The sequence below is a fragment of the Notolepis coatsorum genome (assembly GCF_963971535.1).
Source record: "Notolepis coatsorum genome assembly, chromosome: 8".
Classification (NCBI taxonomy): Eukaryota; Metazoa; Chordata; class Actinopteri; order Aulopiformes; family Paralepididae; genus Notolepis; species Notolepis coatsorum.
In genome coordinates, this window is record NC_140172.1 from 127146063 (window position 1) to 127164758 (window position 18696).

At 43.6% G+C, this 18696-nt stretch overlaps 1 protein-coding gene across 1 annotated transcript in view; it reads left to right on the forward strand.

The window, feature by feature from the left end:
- tlcd3a (TLC domain containing 3A) overlaps positions 1-18696 on the forward strand; it is a gene marked incomplete at its 3' end in the record, with an annotated part of 65574 nt that overhangs the window by 32641 nt on the left and 14237 nt on the right. The window lies entirely within an intron of this gene.

The following is an 18696-nucleotide window of genomic DNA, read 5'->3' on the forward strand; positions in this document are numbered from 1 at the left end:
GAGCCCCTCTTCCCCTCACGTCTTCCCCCAAGCCGGTCAACTTTATCTTTTTCTACCTAAACGGTTCACCAAAAAGTAGTTTTACACAAACACAACACTTCTTAGCTCACACAGTCTTGTTTATAACTAAGAGATTTCCGGAAGAAAATATATGTTTTCATGCATAAATCACTAGATGTATCAACTTATAATACGCGTTTCACGTTAGCATTTAGCATTTCCTCTGCATTTCGGTGTGGCCATCTGGGTGATAGTGACCATGACGGGTTCGCAGGATTATCTGTGTCACACAGGCGGCTCAGATATTGAACAACCCCCCCCCCCTCCCTCCAGTGGAAGAATGTGAAAAGGGGGCTCTGGTGACAAGTTACGCACAAATAACAATCTGTATAATCAAAAGTCATGCCTCCAAGAGGAGTTGACTATTAAAAAAAAGAAAGAACGAAAAACATGTTTTTTCTTAGTGGAGGGAACTTTTTAATACAAAAGCATTTCTCATAATCAACTTACTTTAGGTCAGCATTAGCCTGAACAGGTCTTGTCATGGTTAGCAGGAGATTGCTGGATAAACAAACTTGACTTGACTTTATTTTGACAATATATAAATAACATGTGTAACGGAAGCACAGTGTGGAATACTGCCAAGGATAGACAAAAAAAGCTCGGAGCTTATTTCCATTGTGGTCCTTGTAGAGAAGTAGGGGAACAAAGTGTTCAGACATGCATCATACAGACATCGTAAAGACACATGACATCAAAACACATCATAGACACATAAAAACATGTAAAAGTGGTGTGACATCATCTTAACCTATACAGTTGCACAGCTAAGATGTGACATTACTTTAACCTATATAGTTGTACAGCTAAGATGTGACATTACTTTAACCTATATAGTTGTACAGCTAAGATGTGACATTACTTTAACCTATATAGTTGTACAGCTAAGATGTGACATTACTTTAACCTATATAGTTGTACAGGTACGATGGATTATTTTTTTTATTTAAAAAAGAACATTTATAATAAGAAATAAAATAAGAAATAACGATTCAGTACATCTATATCTGTGTTACATTTAGTTTGACTAAGTTAGGAAAGTAATGTTTTAAGTCAAGCCTGATGTTGCCTAGCACAAAATAATGATCACAGTCTCTTCCACACAGTGAGGCATACAGTTTATTAATTCAACAATGGGCATTTACAAAGGGCACAACTCTATCAGCTGAGTAACAATGTTCATCAACGTGTTGAGTGCTACAGTGTAGGTTAGTATAATTAGGACAAGTGCATGACAGTAAGGTTAGTTAGGGTTAGATTTTTTATTTAGATTTTTTTTCAGATAATGGGATCGGTACTCGGAATCGGCCGATACCCAAAGCCAGGTATCGGTATCGGGACTGAAAAAGTTTGATTCAATCAATTTCTTTAATGACCACCCAGCCAGGCTGGTGGAATTTGGTTTCAGTGCATAGCATAGCAGTTCCAACATAAAAACATAAAAACATAGAACATATAACATCACTTACAGTGTACATAAAAGAAAACACAATTACATAGATACAGTTCAGAGTTTGTCCATGTCCATGTCAGCAGAGGTAAGGGGGGTTGCGGGGGGTACTACAGGGAGGGGGGGGGGGGGGGGGGGGGTGCTACAGGGAGTTCAGTGTCCGTATGGCAGTGGGGAGGAAGCTGTTTTTGAACCGGGTTGTTTTGGTGGTCAGGGATCTGTAGCGCCTCCCGGAGGGCAGCAGCTGGAAGATGTGGTGTGCTGGGTGAGTGGGGTCGGAGATGATTTTCCTGGCTCTCCTGATTGTGATTTGGCGGTGGAGTGATTCGAGAGAAGGGAGGGGGGTGCAGATTATTTTTGAGGATTTATTGATGATTCTTTGTAGTTTGTTTTTTGAGTGAGTGTCCAGATTGCTGTACCAAACAGTTATGGAGAAGGTGAGGATGCTTTGTATAATGGCCTGGTAGAAACGGAGCAAGAGATGTTTATTGACTCTGTATTTCTTAAGCTGGCGGAGGAAGAAGAGTCTTTGATTTGCTTTTTTGTGTATGTGGTCTGTGTTGGTTTTCCATTTGAGGTTATTGCTTATGTGAGTGCCGAGAAATTTGAAGGAATCTGTGGTGATTATGGGTTTGCCGGAGATGGATATGGGGGTTTTGGGGTTTGGCTGGCGTCTGAAATCTATGATGAGTTCTTGGGTTTTTGATGAGTTGAGAAGGAGGTTATTGTCTGTGCACCAGGTGAGTGTGTGGTTGATTTGTGTACGGTATTCTGTTTCGTTATTGTCTGTGATGAGGCCTATAAGGGTTGTGTCGTCTGCATATTTATATATTTTTACGGAGTTGTGGAGGGATATGAGCAGGTTGGTGTATAGGGAGAAAAGCCAGGGTGAAAGGACGCAGCCTTGGGGGGCTCCTGTGCTGAGATATAGAGGGTGGGATGTGATGTTATTTATTTTGACCTTCTGTTGTCTGTTGGAGAGGAAGCTGTGGATCTAGTGGCAGATGCAGGGGTCAATGTTCATGTCCAGAAGTTTATTGATTAGTTTGGCTGGGATGATTGTGTTGAATGCAGAACTGAAGTCCATAACCAGAATGCGGGCGTATGAGTTGCGGGTTTCCAGGTGTTGCAGCAGGTGGTGAGTGGCTGTGTTGATTGTCATCCACAGACCTGTTGGTTCTGTAGGCAAATTGATGTGGGGGGTGGTGCTGGTTTTGAGGTGGGTGAGAATGATGCGTTCAAATGATTTCATTACTACGGATGTGAGGGCAATTGGTCTGTAATCGTTAAGGCAGGAGATATTATTGGATTGGTGCATCCCTAACTTTAACCTATATAGTTGTACATGTAAGATGTGACATTAACCTATATAGTTGTACAGGTAAGATGCGACATTACTTTAACCTATATAGTTGTACAGGTAAGATGCAACATTACTTAACCTATGAAAAATGACATGTCCAACACACGGTCAGAGAACTGTGTACTAGCTTCCATCGATATCGGACTCCAAACTGACCCAGGTAACATCGAACCACAGCTAAAACCACACAGTGATGTCCTAGCATAGAATTTATCATTTACACATTACTAAATGGTGCATTTTACACTATTTTGAACCTTGTGAATTTTAATGAAATTATCATTAGCCGTTTTTAACTATTTTAAACTCAATTATTATCATTAATCAATTACCGTAGTCCCTTTTTGGCCATATTAGCTGACGCCAGTATCAGTGTATCACGACTTCTATGTTTGTAGACGGGGCAATGCCCGGTAGTTGGAAATGTCGGTACTACGGCACACAGGCGGTTAATTCAGCTGCGTTTAAGACAGTCCAAGCACCGGCGTCCGGCGAGGCCGAGGTCTTCCCCAGCTTTCCAGCTCGATCCCGTCTCGTCTCCGTCGGAGTTCCCATGCCACATCTGTTGACCCCGTGCCCTTCCCTCAAGGGCGCTTCACCCATCTGTGCACTCGTCCCGGCCCCGGCCCACCAGCCGCACTGAATCCCCGGATCGGCCCCTCTGATCTGCGCTCACTCGCGAGGCCACCTGTCAGGCAGTTAGCTTCCTGATATTACCACGGCATTAGCATCCCAGTGCAATCTGGTTAGGTTTTTCGCGTTAAGCTAATGCTAACTTACTAATCCAGCGGAGTCATTTGCCAGGCCCGGGCCAAGCCCCGTTTCAGGCTCCCTTATGACCCAGCATCAGGGTTTTAATCCCCCCCCATCCCCCCCCCCCCCCATCCACACATACACTCTGCTTAATACCCCCGTCGCACTGCTCACTTCTGCTGTGCTCTGCCCAGGGCAGGAACTTAGACATGCATGCAAACACACACACACGCATTTACGTACACACACACACACACACACACACACACACACACACACACATTTACGTACAGTACACACACACACCCATGTACGCACACATGCACGCACACACACTTATGCATGTACCCACACACACACACACACACCCATGCACGTACACACACACCTCCAGAAACAAAAAGCAAGATGAAAAGTAGTCCACTTCCTTCCTGTCTTGCTCCAAGACACATCCAAGTTCCAGCATGAGTCCTTGGCTATTATTGGACTAGTACAGTATGTCACCTAGATGCTGTGTAAGTTAGGGTGTGTGTGTGTATTTGTGTCTTTATAGGGCTAGATGTTGTGTATGTTTGGGTGTGTGTTTGTATTTATGTGTCTTTATAGGGCTAGATGTTTTGTGTGTTTGTATTTATGTGTCTTTATAGGGCTGATGTTAGATGAGAGCATGATCGGGCGAGCGCTGTGGGGTGAGAGCGGGTGAGCGCTGTGGGGTGTGAGCTAGCGAGCGCTGTGGGGTGAGAGCGGGTGAGCGCTGTGGGGTGAGAGCAGGTGAGAGCAGGTGAGCGCTGTGGGGTGTGAGCTAGCGAGCGCTGTGGGGTGTGAGCTAGCGAGCGCTGTGGGGTGAGAGCGGGTGAGCGCTGTGGGGTGTGAGCTAGCGAGCGCTGTGGGGTGAGAGCGGGTGAGCGCTGTGGGGTGAGAGCAGGTGAGCGCTGTGGGGTGTGAGCTAGCGAGCGCTGTGGGGTGTGAGCTAGCGAGCGCTGTGGGGTGAGAGCAGGTGAGCGCTGTGGGGTGTGAGCGGGTGACCGGTGTGAGCTAGCGAGCGCTGTGGGGTGTGAGCTAGCGAGCGCTGTGGGGTGAGAGCAGGTGAGCGCTGTGGGGTGTGAGCGGGTGAGCGCTGTGGGGTGAGAGCAGGTGAGCGCTGTGGGGTGTGAGCGGGTGAGCGCTGTGGGGTGTGAGCGGGTGAGCGCTGTGGGGTGAGAGCAGGTGAGCGCTGTGGGGTGAGAGCAGGTGAGCGCTGTGGGGTGAGAGCAGGTGAGCGCTGTGGGGTGAGAGCAGGTGAGCGCTGTGGGGTGAGAGCAGGTGAGCGCTGTGGGGTGTGAGCTAGCGAGCGCTGTGGGGTGAGAGCAGGTGAGCGCTGTGGGGTGTGAGCAGGTGAGCGCTGTGGGGTGAGAGCTAGCGAGCGCTGTGGGGTGAGAGCAGGTGAGCGCTGTGGGGTGAGAGCAGGTGAGCGCTGTGGGGTGAGAGCAGGTGAGCGCTGTGGGGTGTGAGCTAGCGAGCGCTGTGGGGTGAGAGCAGGTGAGCGCTGTGGGGTGTGAGCAGGTGAGCGCTGTGGGGTGTGAGCTAGCGAGCGCTGTGGGGTGAGAGCAGGTGAGCGCTGTGGGGTGAGAGCAGGTGAGCGCTGTGGGGTGAGAGCGGGTGAGCGCTGTGGGGTGTGAGCTAGCGAGCGCTGTGGGGTGAGAGCAGGTGAGCGCTGTGGGGTGTGAGCTAGCGAGCGCTGTGGGGTGAGAGCAGGTGAGCGCTGTGGGGTGTGAGCGGGTGAGCGCTGTGGGGTGAGAGCGGGTGACCGGTGTGAGCTAGCGAGCGCTGTGGGGTGAGAGCGGATGAGCGCTGTGTGGGGTGAGAGCGGGTGACCGGTGTGAGCTAGCGAGCGCTGTGGGGTGAGAGCGGATGAGCGCTGTGTGGGGTGAGAGCGGGTGAGCGCTGTGGGGTGTGTGCACGCGAGGGAGAAAGAAAGAGAGCGAGAGGGACACTCGGGGACGTGACTGAGCAGACCTGGCTGGCCTCACGCGTCCTGCTGTGCTGCAGCTGTGGAAGCCCTGTCCTGTTGACCCCGAGAGCTAAAGATGAACCCAGTGACGGGTTAAAGTTCAGTGACTGAGCCGTCTCCCCCACAGCTTTACTCCGTGTTCACATAATTAACCCTAACAGCAATCAGTGTTCATTGGAGCACCCCAGCCATACAAGTGCGTTGTTATTATACTTGCATAAGCCACCACTTAAAGTCGTACTGTGTGTTTTTGAGGCAAAAAGAATGTTGCTAATCGTTGAAGGTTAAAGGTCACATATTAGGAAAACCTGTTTCAGTGCTTGCCTTGTGCACATACATTTGGGTCTCTGTTGGGCCTACTAACACACAAACTGTGAGATAAGACGGAAATAAATATTTGTTGAGACCCGGACTGAAACAGAGGGATAGAGAGACTTGCTAGAATCCATAATCTAAGTGGTATTTTTAGCAAAAAGACATGTTTTGGGGATCTCAGAGGCCTGTAAGAGTGTGTGACCTTAACTCATTCACGGCCACTAGCTTTCGCCATCTGCACTGTTTGGTGCCAACGTTAACCTCTTAAGCCCGGAGCCCTATTTCCTGAAAATCCGCCTACAAGTAAATGGAATATTGCTCCACTTCTACAAGGTCCATTAGCATGTTCTTGGTATCTAGGGACATAACGTAAGTTTTGTGGTTTATTATCCCGAGTAATGAGAGATATTAAAAAAATTCATACAGAAGTAATTTGCTTGAAGCCCCATAGAGGCCTTTGCGAAGTGTCGCTCTGAAAAATTCCAACGCTCATTGAAAGCTCTCAATGTCCTCTTCAAAATGGCGTAAAAAAACTACAATTCCCATCTGTAAATTTTTCATAATGGCTGACTTTCACGATCAAAACAGCACAAAAACGAATACTAAAATCGCACTAATAACACTTTAACCTATTGGTAAACTAACGTATTGATGATAATATACATTATAACTGCTGTTGTGACATGGTTATGATGTTTATACTCAGGGTACAAAATAGTCACACGCCCACCGCCACAGGCTGGTAGATTTAATGTTTGGCCGTCATAAATTAAGGCCTGGGCGCCATCTGGCGGCCAACAAAATCCACTGCATGCGTCGGCATTAATATGATATGAGTAGCCTCCAGCTGGAGGGAGAAATGTCGTGGGAGCGGGCGAAAGTTGCCCAATCTGGAACAATCTCCGGGGCTGCAGCTGGCCCCTATTGGATGCGGGCGTGGTGAGTTGAAACGAAAGTGAAACTGTGTGTGTGTGTGTGTCACGTCTCACGTGTCCGTTCTAATGTTTACAAACAATGAACCTTTAAATGTAAATGAGATGCGCTCTGCTCACGAGATCAAGTTTGTAACATGAGACGCACACGAGGTCTGTCTTCATCCGTTCTTTAGCCTACAAAAAAACCTGCAATCGTGTTTTTGATTGTGCTCTGATATTTAATTTTGCATTTGATTTGACCAAATATGTGGAGGCATATTTTGTACCCTGGTTATTTCGCGTTTGTAACGTCATAACATCAGTGGAGGCTGCTGACTGATTAATAATAAGCTCTCTTTATTTCGCGGAGCATAATGTGATTTCGCGTTTGTAACGTCATAACATCAGTGGAGGCTGCTGCTGACTGCCACTAAGCCTCTTCAACTCATTCAGAACGCAGCGGCCCGCCTGATCTCAAACCTACCGAAGTCGGCCCATGTCACCCCACTTCTTAGGGACCTGCACTGGCTCCCCATTGCTGCACGAATCCGCTTCAAGGCCCTCGACCTAGCATACCGTGCGGCAAAGGGAACCGCTCCCGCCTACCTCCGGTCAATGGTCTCTAACTACACACCCTCAAGACCCCTACGCTCTGCATCTTCTGGCCGCCTCAGACCTACTCCTATCCAAGCTCCGGGAGGGTCATCAAAGAGAAGTCGCCTATTCTCAGTCCTTGCCCCACAATGGTGGAATGAACTACCCACCCCAGTTAGGACAGCCGAATCACGTCCAATCTTTCGCCGTCGACTAAAGACGCACTTCTTCAACCATTATCTGAAAAAAAAAAAAAAAACAATAAAAAAATCTAACCCTAACTAACCGTACTGTCATGCACTTGTCCTAATAAACTAACCTACACTGTAGCACTCAACACTTTGATGAACATTGTTGCTCAGCTGATAGAGTTGTGCCCTTCCTGATGGCTTGTCGTACAGAACTTGTAAGTCGCTTTGGATAAAAGCGTCAGCTAAATGACTAAATGTAAATGTAATGTAATGTAATAATAAGCTCTCTTTATTTCGCGGAGCATAATGTGATTTCGCGTTTGTAACGTCATAACATCAGTGGAGGCTGCTGCTGACTGATTAATAATAAGCTCTCTTTATTTCGCGGAGCATAATGTGATTTCGCGTTTGTAACGTCATAACATCAGTGGAGGCTGCTGCTGACTGATTAATAATAAGCTCTCTTTATTTCGCGGAGCATAATGTATAATGTTATTTCGCGTTTGTAACGTCATAACATCAGTGGAGGCTGCTGACTGATTAACTCGTAACGTCATAAACCAACTACCAGATTCACTCGTCACTGTACATCAGTGGAGGCTGCGTAACTGACTAACTGATTAACTAGAAACTGCACATTGAGGGGGTTTGAATCACGCTACATCAGTGGAGGCTGCTGACCAGATTATTATTATATTATATTAGGGGTGGACGGTATTATTATTATTATTATATTATTATTCCATACAAGGCTGGATGCATTACAGACTCCGCTAACATCCCTTGTTGCCTTGTAGGTGGCAAGTATGGATTTGTTTATCTTGTTTGAAGTTGTTTTAATATGTTCTTTAATTATTTTGCTTCCATATTGTAAATAAATTCGCAATAAATTATTTGCATTTAAAACTATTAACGCTGACTCATTCCTTCAGTCCACTCAAAATTATGCTAATATTCCTTATGTTGTTTATGATATTAATTGAAAATAGCATACGAGAGTATTATATAGTAATAATAACACATGGCGATATACTAAAAAGCTATTTATAATTTTTGGCTGGTAAAACATCTGGATGGCTGGTAGTTTTTAAAATCTACCAGCCAAATGGCTGGTAAGTCAAAAAGTTAAGTTTGTTCCCTGTTTATACTTGAATACGTTTGAGAACAAAAATTATAATTTTGTCAGACAGTCTGATTTATGACGTGATGTCATTTGCGGTCCGCAGACGGACCGCACGGGCGGAAGAGGTTAATGACCATTTAGCGATGTTTGCAGACCCATCGTGTGTTCTGTATTATAGCTATGGAGATGAATAGTATGGCTCATTTTACAGGCATTGTTCATAGTCCATTACTGACTAATCAGCTCATTTCTACACACTGTAGTTTGTTACACGCTACACGCTAAACATCGCCCCATTTCCGGAATAATCCAGTCTTTTTCCATAGATTGCGAGATATGACGCATTATATGCAATAAGCCCAAATGATTCTGGTTGATCCCCTGAAGCCCCAAATACTCCCTAATCAAAGGTATTTATTGTACATTTGAGTTTTAACTCAAAACTGTGATCGTGTTTGTCGAGCATGTTTTACGTCCGGTAAAACACAAAACTGATCGTTTCAGATTCGGTAAAATAGACATGGAATATACCTTACCTTAGCCAGAACTTCCAGAAGGTATTCCAAAAATAATAATTCCAAGTGATCAGCATTGCGATTACCAGTGATTATGTCTATACTCATTTATATGGGAAATACGCTTCAGGCAACAACATTTCGAGGCGATCGCTGTGCCTCTCTGTTCAGGCAGGAGGAGGAGCCCTTGCCACAAAAAAAAGAAAGAAAGAAAAGGAAAACGTGTATCCACACCGAGCCATTCCAGTTCAAAGGTAGGCGATACTGCCACCTGGTGATATTCGATCGTCATTGAAATTCCAACGTAGGTAGATGATTCATAGACACCTAGATGGCTCCGGCTGACCGTATAGAATGGGGATCAAGGGAAAATATCAAAGTATACTCTGTTTTTGGCGCTCAACCGTTGGCGAGATAACCCGACTATACTAATGGTATGGCCATTAAAGAGTTAAAGTAAAATTTATTTGGTAAATCACATGGCTTAGCATACCGACATTATATGAGTTTGACTTTAATGGTGTGCTAAAGTATGTTCAGATGCAACATGCCACGAAATGTAGAGGCGGCGTGAAATGCATGCAAAGTTGATGGCGAGAGAAGCGAAGGGAGTGAGACCATGGACTAGGCATGTGCCGGTAACCGGTTTCACGGTTTACTGCGGTTTGAAAATGTTGCAGTGTCAAAACCTTTCAAATTACGTTCAGACGGTAGACGCCGACGGTATGTTGCGAACCTGCCTGTCAGAAATGTTAACTGGAATGCAACCTTGGAATGCCCCCGCTCCGCTCTGTGTGGTGCAGTTTGTTACTTTGTTTACAGCACTCAGAAAAAGAAACTCACGCGTCGCAGTCTGTCCAACCCGGCCAGTTGACGGCAGAGTTCAGCTCACACCAGCACATAAGCAATACATCAACACTAGCAAACTGAACAAAACTCGTCGAAACGATGGCTGAAGGAGGTGACTGTGAGCCGATTCAACGCTTCCCACCATCTAAAAAGACTAAGTCGGCGGTGTGGGAGTATTTCGGCTATAAAAAAAAAACCAAACAGTCACATCATAGAAGATGATGGTCTTCCAACATGCAAAAAGTCCCGGCGAAGAGTGGTTGCAAGAGGAGGCAATACATCCAACTTGATTACGCATCTACAGGATTAGGGCTGGGCGATATGGCCAAAAATTATATCACGATAACGATAACAATATCATATCACTCGATATTCGATATTATCGATATTGTTATAAGTATAAAAATATATATATATTTTGATGTATGTTTATTTTGCAGCAATTCTTTGTCGTTGCCGCCATCTTTAGTGTTACATCCCCTCATCGCCATTACTTTAAGTTGCAGGCAAGAAAGACAAGTCTGTCCACTGTCTCTGGTTTTAAAACTGCCCTGTTGCAGGTCACAATTTTTTTTTTATATTTTTTTCTTTTCGATATCGATTATTTAAATATATCGTGATAATGATCGTTATCGTTATATCGCCCAGCCCTATACGGGATCATCACCCAGTGCTATTTGCCACCCAACAGCTGAATTGTCAATGGCTGAATTGGAGTATTGCACTGTGCGCGCACAACTGTCAGCTCTGCGGCTCTGCAGTTGCATGCTTCTCGCTAATCTAGCTCCCGCTGCCAAACCAAATGAATCTCGACATCGCTTCACCAATAGTCGTTATCAGAACACTACACACATATCATAATAGAACACACATCGTTGTCATTATTAGACCTGCTTGGTGAAGCAACAATGAAACAAATGTAACTATTTTAATACAATTCAAATTGTGCTTAGAGGGAATTATTTTCACCGGACATTATGACCGGAGAGATTTAAATATGTCGGACTTCAACAGATTTTGCCGGTCAAAAACCGGTAATTACCGGACAACGGAAACCCTGATGCACGCTGGTGCCGCGAGCTGAAAATCGCTCGCACAGTCAAACAGCCATATCACACATGGGGGAAAAGCTTATATCTCCGTGAAAACGGGTCTGATTCAGATGGTATCCAAATGGATTATTCCAATTCCTGATCGCCATTCCAAAAATCGATCATTTTATTGATCCAACGCCACATACTGTAAAACACATATTACACGCTGTGCTGAGGCTCCACAATGACTGGGATCATCTCCGGTTACATGCGTGAGAAGTAAAATGTGGATTCCGGATTTTTTTTTCTCATCCATTTTCATTGAGTCCATTCCAAAAGGGTGCATTACCATCTGGGAGACGATAGGGGCCGCTTCTTTCACATCTGAGCTCCTGGTGGAGCTGGTTTCCCAACGGTAGACTCGGTTGATGAAATATGAATTCAGATCGCTAATGAAAAAAATGTCACGCTAATTGTCATGATGGGCATTCAGGGGGCGGGCTGCTAACACGTGTTATGTCGTGGTGGGCATTCAAAGTGTTAACCTTGGTATTTTTGCCCAAGGTTATCATACCTTCAAAATGTCATACCGGCACATGCCTACCTACCATGGACTGCTATGAATGCGCTGTACCCTATAGACACTGAATAGCTGTACCTAGGGCTGGGCGATATGGCCTAAAAATGTAATCTCACACCACATCTGATTTTTTCTCTCTTAAGAACCAGAAACGCCAAGGAAATCATTCACCAATCTTCACTTAAAAAAATATATAATATATAAAATATATATATATATATATATATTAAGGCTGTCAAATATATCGCGTTAATATCGCGTTAACTCCCGATTCTATTAATGCCACTAATTTTTTTAACTCAAGCTTATTTTTTTTTTATTTTTTTACTAGACTTCACTCAGGTGTATTATTGATGCTCTCATTGATACTATGTTTGTTTCTGAAGTGTGTGTGTGTGTATGTGTGTGTGTGTGTGTGTGTGTGTGTGTGTGTGTGTGTGAGATATAGAGAGAGAGGGGGGTGAGAGAGATGAGGAAGGGGCAAAAGAGAAAAAGAGCTAGAGTGTGTGTGTGAGGGAGAGAGGGGGGTGTGTGATTAATCAGCCCTTGTGTGTGTGAATGTAACAAGTTCCTAACGTTTTCTTTCCCCTATTATTTCATGCACACTTTATTCATTGTTTTAAATTATTATTTTCTTTTAAATTATTATTTTCTTTTAAGTTATTTTGTGCATCACTCTGTTTTGAATTTGATGCAAATTTGCAATGCATGAGGGTCATCCTTTTGTGTTAAATGGCTGCACAAAGCAAGCATTTGTTGACTCGCATGTTGATAAGAGTATTAAAACTTGGAACTTGAAAAAGATCTGTTTAAGGTAAAAAAAAAAATGCGATTAATCGCGAGTTAACTATGGACAATCATGCGATTAATCGAGTTAAATATTTTACTCGTTTGACAGCACTAATATATATATATGGTTACTCTTGATCAAACAAAGATGAATGTCCCTATTGGGATTAACTCATTCTGCACCATCGCTTAATGCGCCAGTTAATTAATCAATGGGGATACTGCGAGATTTGCGAGCGCTTAAAATATATCTTATATTATAGCTATGGGTCTAATACACCCGTCGATTGTCAGTGAGTTGCTTCCAGTCAACATTGTCAAAACAGGCAAGGCACTCGCCACTAACGCAGGAGATGCTGGGTTCGAGCCCAGCTCTCGGCGTTGCTTCCGGCTTGGCTGGTCGTTCATACTAATACAATTGGCAGTATTAGGGGGTGGGAAAGCCGGTGGGTGGGGATCGGACGTTGTGGACAGCGACTCCTACAGGTCGGTTGGTGCGCCTGTACAGCAGAATCAGGAAGTATCGGGGGCAGCGTGAGCCTCCCACGCGTTACTCTTCGCCACTGAGAGATTGCGCTGTGCAGGTGAAAAGATGCGACGGCTGCCTCCTCGTGTACCGGAGGGGACACGTGATGCAAGGCTTCGTCCACATTGCAGCCGACCAGTGGGAGGCATGGTCTGACAACGTTCGAGACAGGGGAGGGTAGAATTGGATAATACGAAATTGGGATGGGAGAAAAAAATTGAAAATGGGGGAAAAAAGTAGATAAAAAAAAATTGTCAAAACAGATAGTTTTTTCATCCGTACATTTCCGTTTTATACCGTTTTGAATATGAGTATAGTTTTGGTGATTCTTAGTAATCCAAGGAAAAGATGCGATAATAACCCTTTAGTGGAATACACATAACACGTTGACATTTTTCGCCTGATTATCGAATCTTCCTGAAATCAACGCTAGATCATTATTATCCTTCCTCATGCATACATGAAATGGCCCTTGTAGCGCTCGCCCCGCCACCTCCTGCACTCAACGGTAAACAGCCACACACACACACACACAGACAGCCGTGCTCGTGGAGGTCCGTCCCACATTGCCCGGCATTGCATATGAAGGGGGGGGGGGGGGCCACCATAGCAGATGTAACGTTGTAAAGGCTAGTCCTGCCGGAGTATTTAAACCCCACCCGCACGGCTCAGATCGGCCCTGAAAAGAAACTACACCATTTCTAATAGAGTGCAATACCTGCTGGAAGGCGTAGGTGGCGGTATTTGCCCTTTTGCGAGCTCAGACCCATTCCCAATGATAACATCAGGCTGGATGGATGAAAAATGAATGGATATAGCTAATAAAAGAAATAACGATTAAAACCCGACTTTTCTCGTGATTGGCGCTGAACGGTTGGCGAGTTAACCCGACTTTTTCCATGATTGGCACAGAATGGTAGTGCAATAACTTGCTTTTTCACCAAACTTCACTTAAAACAAATGAAAGGTGCCTCTTGATCATCAAACAAGAATGAATTGTCCTATTGGGATTAATAAAGTGCAAATCTAACTTTCACCAAACATCACTTTTGTAAAATAAAAGGTAACTCTGAAAATCGTCCTAAATCATTCATTCGAATTAATCGATAAAATTGATTAATCACCCAGCCCTAGCTGTTCCCTATAGACGCTGAGTAGCTGTTCCCTATAGACGCTGAATAGCTGTTCCCTATGAATAGCTGTTCCCTATAGACACTGAATAGCTGTTCCCTATAGACGCTGAATAGCTGTTCCCTATAGACGCTGAATAGCTGTTCCCTATAGACCAGAGGTGGGCAATTATTTTTCCCAGGGGGCCGAATGAGCAACTGAAAATATGTTTGAGGGCCGGGCCAAAATTCCAAACTCAATTATGCATAATATACAGTAAATGGCATTGTTTTGACCCCTGGTAAGAGTGTATGTTATTATTTGGCAATTAAAAGGTGAGGTTAGCTTTCAAAAATATCATTTATTCAAATAGAATTTATTTCCAAAATGATAAACTAAATGTGAAACATTAATAACAAAGGGCATTTTGAGTTTCATATACTATTGAAACAAGGATTTTCTTAGCTTTCTAAAGACATCACATCATCTTATAGCCAAAATAAACAAGACATGTCACCGAACTGTGTAAAGAAAAGTGTCCCAGTTGTGTAGCCTTTTTTACTTTACATGCCTATATTAACACTTTGACTGCCTAAAAACGATTTACAACGTCTTTGCTGGCGATGCTAAAGTTGCCGGGGGACGCTGTACGTCGTCTTTATATCAATATTTCAAAAATCTGCGATCTGATCCATAATGTCCCTCCGCTGGCCTGAGAACCACCAGCAGGACCCACTGAGCTCTCTGGCGGTTCAGGAGCGCCATCTGGTGGCCGATCGCGCAACCGCTTAACAGGAAGCACAGTGGAGGTTGTGCTAGATGTCCGTATTGCTTCCGGCCACTCGGGATAGGTTCCGGCATTCTAGCTCATCACTCTACATAGCGATCGATTGCCAATAACTCGATAAACAACATGATTTGGACGTATATACCATTATACAAGCTGGAGATGGACCGGGTAATAATATATCCCATAATGATAAAATTTCTACTCGACGATGATCGCCCAACGGCGCGCGGAGACTGGGGTGAGTTTCAGCGTGTAACGTTACCATCTTCGATACTAACTGCTTTTATCAACATTTGACCCACATTAGATGATTGGTATAACGCTGCCCACGGAATTATAAACGCCCCCTCGCCCATCCGGTCAACATCAGATGACGTGTAGTAACTTCTAGAAGTACGTCTAGTTGGAATTTTTTATATCGCGCTGATTGCCATCAAACTGTATTTCATCATCAATATAATGCATTTGGGGCTATATATCACGTTCTGGAGAAAGTTGCAGAAAGAGATGAAAACATACTTATACATTAGACCATACTTTACTATGAATATGTGAATGAAAAAGTTTAACGTTGCTACACAATGAACAATACATATAGGACTTTGAATGGGCCCTAATAATGGCAATGTAGCAATAGAATTTAAAAAGTTATAGCCCTGCAAAGAAGGGGACTTTCTCCATAGACAAATAGCGCTGGCAATCTATGGTATATCATTAATTTAACCCATGGCAGCCAAAGTGTTAAACATTTAATGTTTTCAGAACTGTGCAAAAAAAAGAAAAAAATATATAAAGTGTCCCATTTCACTTGTTATATTTCCACGTTTTAGTGTTCTTCAGTTATTTATTTTTTTCATTCAGTGTGAGAAATCCAGTCTCTGTTGAGCTTTAACAAGTCCATCAAAGTCAGGTTGCATGTCTGAGGTGGAGATGCGAAGCACAGCTGCCAGATGTTCATCAGTGAGAGAGGATCTGTACCTGGACTTGGTAAACGTCATGACTGAGAATGTCTGTTCACATACGGTGGATCCAAAGAGAACCAACATCTTCTGAGCATGTCTCCTCATGTTTGGAAAGTTCTCCTCCTTGAGAGCAGAGTAGAACTCTAGCAGTGATGCTGACTTAAAGTGCTCTTTCAGTAGTGAATCAGACTGCAGGTCAATGAGTTCAAGCTGAACAACTATCAACACTGCAGGTAAAGGGAGAGGAAACCAGCTGCATTTCATCCTCAACCTTTTTGAAATCTTGAAAACGCCTTGAAAATTCATCATGCAGTGCTCCCAACATGGATGAGTACCTGTGCCGGTGATCAGCTGATGGTTTGACTTCTTTCAGGGTTTTCATGTGTTTGAGATTGTTGCTGCCTAGTTGCCTTGAAATTAATTGCAACTTTGTCATGAAGGCTTTCACATGGCTATGCATTTCATGAGCAAAAATGCCCTTGCCCTGCAGTTGTGTGTTCAGTAGGGATGGGTACCGTTCACATTTGAACCGATACGGTACCGGTACCTGTGAATCGATACCGGTACCCAACGGTACCTTTTTTCTGTACTTTAGTCTCTAAAAATGTAATCTACCTACCTCAGTTGTGAAAAAAAGAAATCCAAACTTCAAATAACCACACTTTCGACCGTTTTCGGCTTGCCCCGACTGCTTTGTTGTTGAATCAAGTCAAATCCTAGGTAAGCGTATATTGTGCGTGTGAACGTTGACATGAAAAGAAAAAAGTTTAAAAAAAATTATAATAATAATAATATTTTCTTTTTTCTAATTATGTAATCTTTCACGGGCCGGTCAGAATCAATGCCCAGGTCTGCTATAGACGCTGAATATCTGTTCCCTATAGACGCTGAATAGCTGTTCCCTATAGACACTGAGTAGGTTACACTTAGAAATATGTCAACAATACTACTGTTGAGACCAAACACACTAGCATGCTAGTTCAAGTCCAACAGCTCAACCTGACGCCAGGGTCAAACAGAGAAACGGCTGGGTTCCTGATCTGCTCCACTTAAATGAACGAATGCGCATGCTCTTTTCTCTCCTACATGAACACATACTGTAACACGCAGTAACTAAGAGAGACTTACTGTAAATCCGATCCAAAAGTGGGCTGGTTACTATGACCACACAAATCCACTGTTCATAAAGTCTCATGTTATGAAATTTAATGATTTGGTTTATTATAAAAGTATGCAAATAATGTACAGAGCTAAAGCAAAGTTACTCCCGGACGGTGTGCAAAGGTTTTTTTTCAATACATGAAAGAAAATATGATTTGAGAGATATTTGTAAATTTACTGTTCGAAAAGCTAAGAAAGGGATTAAAAGGAGGTGTATTTCTATTGTTGGGGTTAACTTGTGGAACAATGCTGATATACATTTAAGAATGAGTAATTCACTTTTGGTTTTTAACACTATGATCGCCGTTGACGAGTTTACACGTCATTCCTAGCCATGCTCATTCTGCCGAAGACGCCGTAACTCGTCTTTGATGTCAATATTTCAAAAATCTGTCATCGAAATCATATTTCCTTTCCGGAGCCCTGAGACACACTGCAAAGCTCCACTCAACTCTCTAGCGGTTCAAGAGCGCCATCTGGTGGCCGATCGGCAGATCGCCAACCGGAAATTAACCTTTGAACCGGTAGTGCTCATCCATATGTGGTCCGGGCACTCGCTATCGTTAGAGAGACTCCGTATTGACACAGTGAACATCGATCGGTGCAAATAACTCGAAAAAACAACATGATTTGGACGTATATACTATTATACAACCTGGAAATGGATCGGGCATTTCTCCATCCCATAATAGAAAAGATTCTGTTCCACGCTCATCTGCCAGCGGCGCGAGGAAGCCACGGTAAGATTCAGCGTTATTTTCTAACGTCTTCTATACTAACTGATCTGATGAACATATGACCCACTCTGGATGAATCATCTAACGCTGCCCACGGAATTATAAACGATCCCCCGCCCATCCGGTCATCATCAGATGATGCGTAGAAACTTCTAGAACCATGTCCAAGTTGACATTTTTTATCTCGCACAGATTCCTACCAAACTGTATTTGATCATCAATATAATGCATTTAGGGCTATAAATCACGTTCTGAGGAAAGCTGCAGAAAACGATAAAAACATACTTATACTTTAGACCATATTTTAGTATGAATATGTGAATGAAAAAGTTTAACGTTGCTACACCCTGAACAATACATATAGGACATTGAATGGGCCATAATAATGGCAATTTAGCAATAGAATTTAAAAAGTTATAGCCCTGCAAAGAAGGGGAACTTCTCCATAGACAAATAGAGCTGGCGAGGGATGGTAAATTATGAATTTAACCCATGGCGATTAAAGTGTTAAGAAAATGGTTTGTATAGCTATTTTTGAAGATTACAAATGTAAATACGTTTTTATTTTTTATTTCTATTTATATTTTTTGGATACTGTTTTGGAGAATATAAGAATATAGGACAGGCATGTATAAGCATTATGCTTCAGTCTGTACCTTTTCAGTCACTGCCAAATCAAATATTGTTAAATAATTTTGCATAGTGGTGATTGGCAAGTTTGACTCAAGAGAGGGGATTTTCATTCTCCAGAAAGTGGTCTCCTTTTCCTTCCCTTATGAACAAGTCTGACTGACGCCAGTAAAGCAAGACAGTATTTCTCTCTGTGGTCTATCTGGACATACTTTTAGTCAGTCTATCTGGCCTCCTCGTCGTATGATCCGAGTGATTTC